The sequence below is a fragment of the Trichosurus vulpecula genome, chromosome 3 (assembly GCF_011100635.1).
Source record: "Trichosurus vulpecula isolate mTriVul1 chromosome 3, mTriVul1.pri, whole genome shotgun sequence".
In the NCBI taxonomy this organism is placed as follows: domain Eukaryota; kingdom Metazoa; phylum Chordata; class Mammalia; order Diprotodontia; family Phalangeridae; genus Trichosurus; species Trichosurus vulpecula.
In genome coordinates this window covers 251,188,954-251,198,426 of record NC_050575.1, presented here as the reverse complement: position 1 = coordinate 251,198,426, position 9,473 = coordinate 251,188,954, and the positions used below count along the sequence as shown (strand labels likewise).

At 40.6% G+C, this 9,473-nt stretch overlaps 1 pseudogene; it reads right to left on the bottom strand.

Moving 5' to 3' along the window:
• Positions 1-7,620: 7,620 nt before the first annotated feature.
• LOC118842444 lies at positions 7,621-8,414 on the bottom strand (annotated as a pseudogene).
• Between the last annotated feature and the right edge of the window lie 1,059 nt (positions 8,415-9,473).

The following is a 9,473-nucleotide window of genomic DNA, read 5'->3' as shown; positions in this document are numbered from 1 at the left end:
TAACAAGTTACTTTTTCTTTTATAATTTATTTATTTTAACAAAAAGGGTATGCTCTTTAACCATGGTAGCATGCTACTACCATGAGCCATTGGATATGATCAGAATTTGGTTGCAGCTCCATGCTAACATTTTTACATTATTCTTAGTTTATATTTTTTTTCTTTATTTTTCATTAATTACTTTATAAAGGTCTTTTTGTGTCTCTCCAATTGCTATTTCTTTTTTTGAAGATTATTTATTTATATTGGCTTTTGTCTCTCAGGGAAAACACTATTAAGCTCATCATTGTTTTTGAAGGTGCTCCCAACATTTGATTTCCACAACTACAGCCAATTAAGAAGGCTTCCGTCTACTATATCATTAAAAGGCCAGAATCAATTATTGAATGTCTACATTTGCTACAAAAGTTTCACTAAGGTACCTCCATTAAATATCATGAGAATTCCCCTGGAATCAGGGATAGAGGTTAGAGGATAATCAACCAAAGCTTCGGATCAGAAGAAAGGTGAAATGAAAGGATCAGAAGAAAGCTCTAAACATATTGAAAAGATCATACCTGAAGGATTTGCAAGAACACTGCTAAGATTCACACAGAATGTGTGGAGTAGAAGGGCTGAGATCTGTGTTACTGGCAAAACTAAGTAACTATAAGGTCATAGATGCACAGACACACTGAACCCCTTGTTTCATGACACCTGGAGAGTTGTCTGATTTCTCTATCCCCCTCCTCAGGCAGTGCCCTCCTACCCACCCCAGAACGGATCTGGAGGTGAATTTCATATGTAAAGCACTTTGAAAACCTTGAGGCATTGGGGAGAGGTTTGGTGGGCACCGTGGCTTGGGACACTGGCCTTTTCTCAGGAAGATCTCAGTTCAAATTCAGCTTCAAACACTCACTAAGTGTGTTACATTGGGCACATCACTTAACCTCTATTTGTTGCAGTTTCTTCAACTGTAAAATGATAATAATATGATAGCACTTACCTGAGAGCTGTTGTGAGGATCAAATGATGTAAGAGTATTTAGCACAGAAGCTAGCACATAGCAGAGTACCATAAAAATGCTTATTCCCTTCCCCTATGCCATACTAATGCTAATTATAATTCTGATCATTATTATTAACAGTCATTCTTTTTATACTGTTGTTGTTTCTGGCAATATTAATTATCTGTCATCATTCCATCCCTGCCTTTCAACTCCAAACCCTGTTCTTCATCCTTACCATGAACCCCAATACCACGGCACTCAGTTCATTTCCAGAACAAAACTACTATACTGACTATTCTCACTTCCCTTCCCCATTTGACCACTTGACGAACCAGGTAAACTCTACACTGTCCTCTCCTCTCAAATCCTTTTTTCCCTTAAAGACAGATAATGCCTTGGCAAGCTTCAGTCAGTGTTGGGTTAATCTCAACATCTGCTGCCTTTACTCCTAGTCATGTATTGCTGAATGAAGATATAGAAAATTATAAATCATGCTGAGTCCACTAAAATTTATATTTCATAATCTCAAATAAGCCCTCATTGTGGCAAGGCAATCCTTTTACACCTCTCTAGTTGGCTTCCTATGACACTCAGGACAGTAGCTCTTCCAAACCTTTTCAACCATCCTCAAATTTCTGATGGTTCTCCCAACCCCCACCCTCTCAGCTAAAGGAACCTTGTCTTATATTTCACTAAAAAAAAAATAAGGACATTCACAGAAAGAGCCCTTTTATCTCTTTTATATGTATACTTATATGTACAGTTTTACATATATACATTATACATGTACAGGATTTAAGTGCATTGGCTATACTGCACACATATGTGTGCACGTATATGTGTATGCATGTGCACATGTATATGTATAGTGTGTGTTTTGTGTATGTGTATGTATGTTTATGTACATTGAACTGCAACGTACCTACATTTAAACCCATATATGTATGTTGCATATAGCTGTAAAATGCAGTGCATATATATGTATATTTCTGTGTACAAAGACATAAGTACGTATATATAAAGTATGAGCACACGTGTATATACATACACTTGCATGTGAATGCATATGCTTATATATATCCATACAGGTAGGTTTATACATGTACAGATTATGTACTTTTGTACATTTATGTGCATACACATGCATATATACAGGCACATGAATGTATGTATGTAGGTATATACTACATATATAATTGTTGCTTATATATCTATACTAAGACTATCAGATAAATTTTTATATATTTTCCCATTCTTCCCTTTCCCTTATCTTTAAGCACCTTAATTTTATTTATGCAGAAAATTTTCAATTTTATGTAATCAGTTATCTATTTTACTTTTTAAATGTGCTTCTATCCCCTTTTTTGAATGAGAATACATCTTCTATCCATATATGTGAAAATAATATGACCTGCTTCTCTTCCATGTTTTTTTAAAGGTGTGGTTCTTAAAATTAAGACCGTGTATATATTTAGAATATATTGTCAAATATGGCATAAGATGTTGTGCTAGAACTAATTTGTCAAACTGCTTTTTAGTTTTCCCAGTAGCATTTTTTAAAAATTAAATGTGGAGTTATTTCCTAAGTAACTTGGTTTAGCTGAAGGTTTCCCAATTTTAGTGATAGTTTAGCTATTAGATGAGGACTGTTTCAAAGATGATCTCTGCCAACACATTCCCCATCTACTTACCTGTTCACTTTCTGTTACATGGCTCCAGAATTTTCTCTTTTTTTTAAATGAGAAGGATGTTTATTTGATAATTCAAGGTCTATGTAAACAATTCTTTTACCCACAGAAAATGTAATCTAATTCATTAAGCAAAAGAAATATCAAATCGGAGGGGGGGGGGGGGGGTTGGTGGAGCCAAGATGGCGGCTGGAAAGCAGGGTCTTGCTTAAGCTCCCTGCCAGGTCCCTCCAAACACCTATGAAAGTGGCTCTGAACAAATCCTAGAGCTGCAGAACCCACAAAATAGCAAAGGAAAGCAGGGCTCCAGCCCAGAACAGCCTGGATGGTTGCTGGAAAGGGTATATCCCACAGAACTAGGAGCAGAGCAGAGCAGAGTAGAGCCCAATGTGGGCCACACCAGGACCAACCAGACCAGGAACTAGGCGGAACAGGCATAGTGTGCAGAATCAGTGAGCTGTGGCAGTTACTACACTTCTCAACCCACAAACGCCAAAGACAACAGAGAAGGTTAGTGGGAAAAGCTTCTGGGACAGAGTGAAAAGAGTTCACAGAGGGCCAACATCCTGGGGGTGGCGGAGGTGGTACAGCTAAGAGGCTGCTTCCAGAGCTACAGCTGCAGTTGCCTCCCGCTCCAGGCCAACCTGGTGGGAGGAATTAAGCAGTGGATTAGAGCAGGAGTGCAAAGCCTGCTTTGCCCTGCCTGGATCTGGGCTGCAATCCTGATTTGCAATTCCTGGGGGAGAAGGAGCACCTGTGTGGCACAGCTTGCTCTGTAGAAGTAGCTCTGAAAATAGCAGCACAGGCCCTCAAGTTTGGGACAAAGTGCTCTCTACTATATAAACAGTTGTACGCCAACAGTGTCAAGGGTCAGGTAGTTGGCTGGGAACATGAACAGGCAGCAGAAACAGTCTCAGATTCAGACTCAGACTTTGGAATCTTTTTTTGGTGACAGAGAAGACCAAAAAGTACAGCCAGAAGAAGCCAACAAAATCAAAGAGGCTACATCAAAAGCTTCCAAGAAAAATATGAATTGGTCTCAGGCCATGGAAGAGTTCAAAAAGGATTTGGAAAAGCAAGTAAGAGAGGTAGAGGAAAAATTGGGAAGAGAAATGAAAGTGATGTGAGAAAACCATGAAAAACAAGTCAATGACAACACCTTAAAAATAGACTAACTCAAATGGCAAAAGGGCTCCAAAAAGCCAAGGAGGAGAAGAATGCCTTGAAAAGCAGAATGAGTGGGGCAGAGCCAAGATGGTGACTGGAAAGCAGGGACTAGCATGAGCTCCCTGGCCAAGTCCCTCCAAAAACCTATAAAAAATGGCTCTGAACCAATTCTAGAACTGCAGAACCCAAAAAATAGCAGAAGGAAGCAGGGCTCCAGCCCAGGACAGCCTGGATGGTTGCTGGGTGAGGGCTATCCTGCACAGACCTGGGAGCAGAGCGGAGCAGAGCAGAGCCCAGTGTGGTCCATGTGGAACAACCAGACCAGGAGTGAGGCGGAGCGGGCCCTAGCATACTAAATCAGTGAGCTGCAGCAGTTACCAGACTTTGCAACCCACAAACACCAAAGACAACAGAGAAGGTTAGTGGGAAAAGCTACTGGGAACAGGGTGATAGAGTTCGTGGTTCAGCCACCGCCCCGGGGGTAGCAGAACTACAGCCGCAGTTGCTTCTGGCCCCAGGCCCACCTGGTGGGAGGAATTAAGTGGAAGATCAGAGCAGGAATACAGATCTTGCTGAAGATCTGAGTCCAGTCTGGGTTGGGGGTTCTTGGGGAAGGAGGAGTGCTGGTGTGGCAGAGCTGGCACATCCCCCCAAGCTTGGAACATAGTTCTCTTAACTCTACAAGCAGTCATAGCCCGCTGAAAAACTCAAGGGTCAAGTAAATTGGCTGGGAACATGGCCAGGCAGCGAAAACGTACCCAGATTCAGTCTCAGACTTTGGAGTCTTTCTTTGGTAACAAAGAAGACCAAAACATACAGCCAGAAGAAGTCAACAAAGTCCAAGAGCCTACACCAAAAGCCTCCAAGAAAAACATGAACTGGTCTCAGGCCACGGAAGAGCTCAAAAAGAATTTGGAAAAGCAAGTTAGAGGAGTAGAGGAAAAATTGGGAAGAGAAATGAGAAGGATGTGAGAAAACCATGAGAAACAAGTCAATGACTTGCTAAAGGAGACCCAAAAAAATACTGAAAAATATACTGAAGAAAACAACACCTTAAAAAATAGACTAACTCAAATGTCAAAAGAGCTCCAAAAAGCCAATGAGGAGAAGAATGCCTTGAAAGGCAGAATTAGACAAATGGAAAAGGAGGTCCAAAAGGACACTGAAGAAAATACTACCTTAAAAATTAGATTGGAGCAAGTGGAAGCTAGTGACTTTATGCGAAATCAAGATATTATAAAACAGAACCAAAGGGATAAAAAAAAATAGAAGACAGCGTGAAATATCTCATTGGAAAAAACCACTGAGCTGGAGAATAGATCCAGGAGAGATAATTTAAAAATTATTGGACTACCTGAAAACCATGATCAAAAAAAGAGCCTAGACATCACCTTTCAAGAAATTATCAAGGAGAACTGCCCTGATATTCTAGAGCCACAGGGCAAAATAGAAATTGAAAGAATCCACAGATTGCCTCCTCAAATAGATCCCCAAAAGAAATCTCCTAGGAATGTTGTCGCCAAATTCCAGAGCTCCCAGATCAAGGAGAAAATACTGCAAGCTGCCAGAAAAACAATTTGAGTATTGTGGAAACATAATCAGAATAACCCAAGATCTAGCAGCTTCTACATTAAGGGATCAAAGGGCTTGGAATATGATATTCTGGAGGTTAATGGAGCTGGTTAAAACCAAGAATCACCTACCCAGCAAAACTGAGTATAATGCTCCAAGGCAAAATATGGACTTTCTAAATAAAATAGAGGACTTTCAAGCTTTCTCAGTGAAAAGACCAGAGCTGAATAGAAAATGTGACTTTCAAACACAAGAATCAAGAGAAGCATGAAAAGGTAAACAAGAAAGAGAAATCATAAGGGACTCGATAGGAGGAATCAAAATATAGATAGCCTTTTACAACATGAGTATTGTGGAAGGGTTTTACATAATGATACATGTGTGGCCTATGTTGAATTGCTTGCCTTCTTAGGGAGGGTGGCTGAGAAGGGAAGAAGGGAGAGAATTTGGAACTCAAAGTTTTAAAAGCAGATGTTCAAAAAAAGGTGTTTTTGCATGCAACTGGGAAATAAGATATGCAGGCAATGGGGCATAGAAATCTATTTTGCCCCCAAGAATGTAAGGGAAAGGGGATGGGGGAGAGTGGGGTGACAGAAGGGAGGGCTGACTGGGGAATGGGGCATCAGAATATATGCCATCTTGGAGTGGGTTGGAGGGTAGAAATGGGGAGAAAATTTGTAATTCGAAATCTTGTGGAAATCAATGCTGAAAACGAAAAATATTAAATAAATAATAAAAAAGAAAGAAATGTCAAATCACCTTAGATTGAGCATTAAACACTGGGAAAGAAGAAAATGTACAATCTGTTCTCCTGGAAAGAGCTTGATTCACAACTGCTTTTCTGAAATGCTCAGATAGCTTCAAGATTAAAATTCTGTAATTCATTTGAAATGTACATTAGAAGTTGCAGGGATAAGTGAAAATCTTCCTAAGGCTATTAATATTCAAAAGCACAGTTAAGGTGGTATTTGGTCAGGGTTTTCTCTTAAAATCCCAGCTCTGGGTGGGGAGTAAGTGTTCACAGTTTAAATCTCAGTGTGTGACTCTGGAATTGGTCTCTTTGGAGTCAGCCTTCCCTAGCCCTCAGCCCTCCCTCTTTACTAAAGTAATTAACCCATTGCTATTTTAATTCCTAAGCATCAGATATACTTACTATAAGTACACTATATTTTGAGGGGATTTTTTCCTTTTTGAAATGGACAAAGTCAATCCTAGTTAACTAAGCAATTAGTTAAATAAAATCTCCATGCTCAGTTGTCCCACACAGAGGCAAAAACAGCCCCACAAATCACAGAGAAAACTACTTTAAAGTCTTATACCACTTAAATCATTTCAAGCAATCCAATAAGAATGACATTCTGTTTTTCTTTGGCTCCTCACAAATTTGAAAAGTGAAAAGGAAGACAGACCAAATAACTTGACCCTTAGGTTGAAGGTCCAAAATTCTTCACCCTTTCTCCACCTCCCACTTATGAATCTTCTACTTAATAACAGCTTATTATTTTGGTATTCTTTTGGGGTGGTCAACCTATTCATTGCTTAAGAATCTGATTTGACATTTTCATAAATGTGATACAGATCTCTACCAGCAGGCCCTAACATCTCCCTTAGTCAGAGTATCTGCTCAGATGGGTGTCTGCTTCAGTTCTTAGGGGAAAAATCACTATTTCTAAAGTATTGGCAAATCCTGAGCAGAACCTATCCCACAGGGGCAGCTAGGTGGCAGAGTGAGTAGAGCACCAGCCCCGGAGTCAGGAGGACCTGAGTTCAGATGTGACCTCAGACACCTGACACATTTATTAGCTGTGTGACCTTGGGCAAGTCACTTAACCCCTACTGCCCTGCCTTCCTCCCTCCAAAAAAAGAAAAAAAAAGAACCTGTCCCACCAGTAACACATACAGACCAGTTGGTAGAGTGGCTTGAATCTGATCAAGATGGTGGACATATGAAAGGAGGAGATGACTTTTAAGATCTGGAATTTAAATTTCATTAAGACTGTTTCCTATCTCCAAAAAAGGCAATTGTAGGCTATGCCTAGTATTGTGGAAACACAATCAGGATAACACAAGATCTAGCAGCTTCTACATTAAGGGATCAAAGGGCTTGCATATCAAGGAAAGAGAGTCCTTAAAAACACTATGTCTCTAGTGCTGGATAGGAATTGGGATGAACATTCTAAGTCTTTTTTCAAATTATGTCTTCCGTTATCCAGAAATCTTCTGTATTTTGTGTTTAGCAAATAATTCATCACTTTTGTCTGCTGTCACTGCATCATCCAACAATTTGTTCCCATTTGGATCCATCTTGGAAAGTTCTTGAAGTGCTTCATCTCCCACGAAGCAAATTTCATGTCCATCAGGGTGGGCCAGAATAACCACTTGGACCATTGCTTGCCCAGGTGTGTCCAGACTAACCAGGGGGGTCAGAATCTTTTGGTTCTCCTGTTTCATCAAAGCTTCTATGTCTGGTAACTCTTTCTTCGGGGAGAAAGTAATCCTCCCAAAAGCTGTCCCATGATCGACTTCTCCCTTGATGCCCCGAAGTTCCAGCTTGCACTGGCAGTCCCCATAGCCAAGCACAGCCCTTTGGTGCTCTTCATCCTTCTCATAAACCATCATCCCCAGCAGGTTCGACCAGTAGTGGAGGCACTTGCACAGGTCAGACACAGCTGAGGTCACTTTCAGCACTGGGTCTGATGGGGGTTGGCTATGGTTCTTTAAATAGAACTTGTATCCTCCTGGGACTTCAGTATCAAAAACTCCCTCAGCAACCTCACACAGTGGCCACTCCGACTTCTTGGCATTAGTGACAGCCTGGCTGGAGACCAGTGTGAGGCCCTGGAAGTCATTGGCGAGCTGGTAGTCACCAGTGCCATAGTTGTAGGTCAACTCTGCTACAAAATGATTGTCTTCGGGCCCATAGCCCACTGTGGTTTTACTCTACTTCCATCATAAGGCCCATTTACAGGAAGCCTTGCAGCCTTCCTAGAATTCCTCATGCCCCAGGATCTTCATCCCCAGCAGGTCCCAATAGAAGCACGCCTTCTGGAAGCAGCTGCCCACTTCAAACATGAAGTGCAGCATGCACTGTGAGGCCGAGGCCACCACTGCCACCTCACCGCTCCTGAGGGCTGGTGCCCTGTCTCCTTCCCTCCAGAATTTTCTCCTGCAGGATTTATTTCCAGAGAGCACAACAAACTGTGTCAAGCTATTTATTCTTTGAGCATGCCTTCACTGGGGCAGATAAGGAGGCACAGTGGATAGAGCATCAGGCCTACTAGAGTCAGGAAAACCTGAGTTCAAGTTTGCCCTCAGATACTAACTAGCTGTGTGATCCTGGGAAAGTTACTTAACCCTGTTTGCTTCAGTTCATCATCTATAAAATGAGCTCGAGAAGGAAATGGCAAAACCACTTCAGCATCTTTGTCAAGAAAACCCCAAAATGGGGTCCCAAAGAATTGGACACGTCCAAAATGACCGAACAGCAAAGCCTTAACTATGTGCCCACTGTGTGTCAAGTAAAAGGATACAAAGACAAAAACAAAACATCTACTACCCTCAAGTAGCCTATATTCCATATACTAAAAAAATTACAAAGAGGGACAAGAACTAATACAACAATTTTGTTACAAGTAAAAAAATGTATAAAAACATCCAATTTCTTTCTTGTTCTTTTAAAAAATATATTGAAATGTTTCTATTTGATGATTAGGTTTGTGAAGAAAATAAAAATTAATTTGAAAAAGTAAAAACAAACTATATATGAAGCAGATACAGAATCCTTGGGGAGGAGAGAACATGGGCAATCACCATTACATTTACTATGATTTCCTTATCTAAAATTCTCTTTAGCCTCCATGCCCCTATATACATTATCTTTCTCTCTTAGAATATAATCTCTGTGAGGACATGTTTATTGTATTCATATCCCCAGTTTTTAGCCTGAGTTGAAGTAAGCACTTAATATTTTCCCCCACTCATTCTAATTAGAGGTATATTTGGAACTGAGCTCTAAAGGAAACTTTGGAGTCTACAAAGTGTCAGTGGTATAAGAGTAT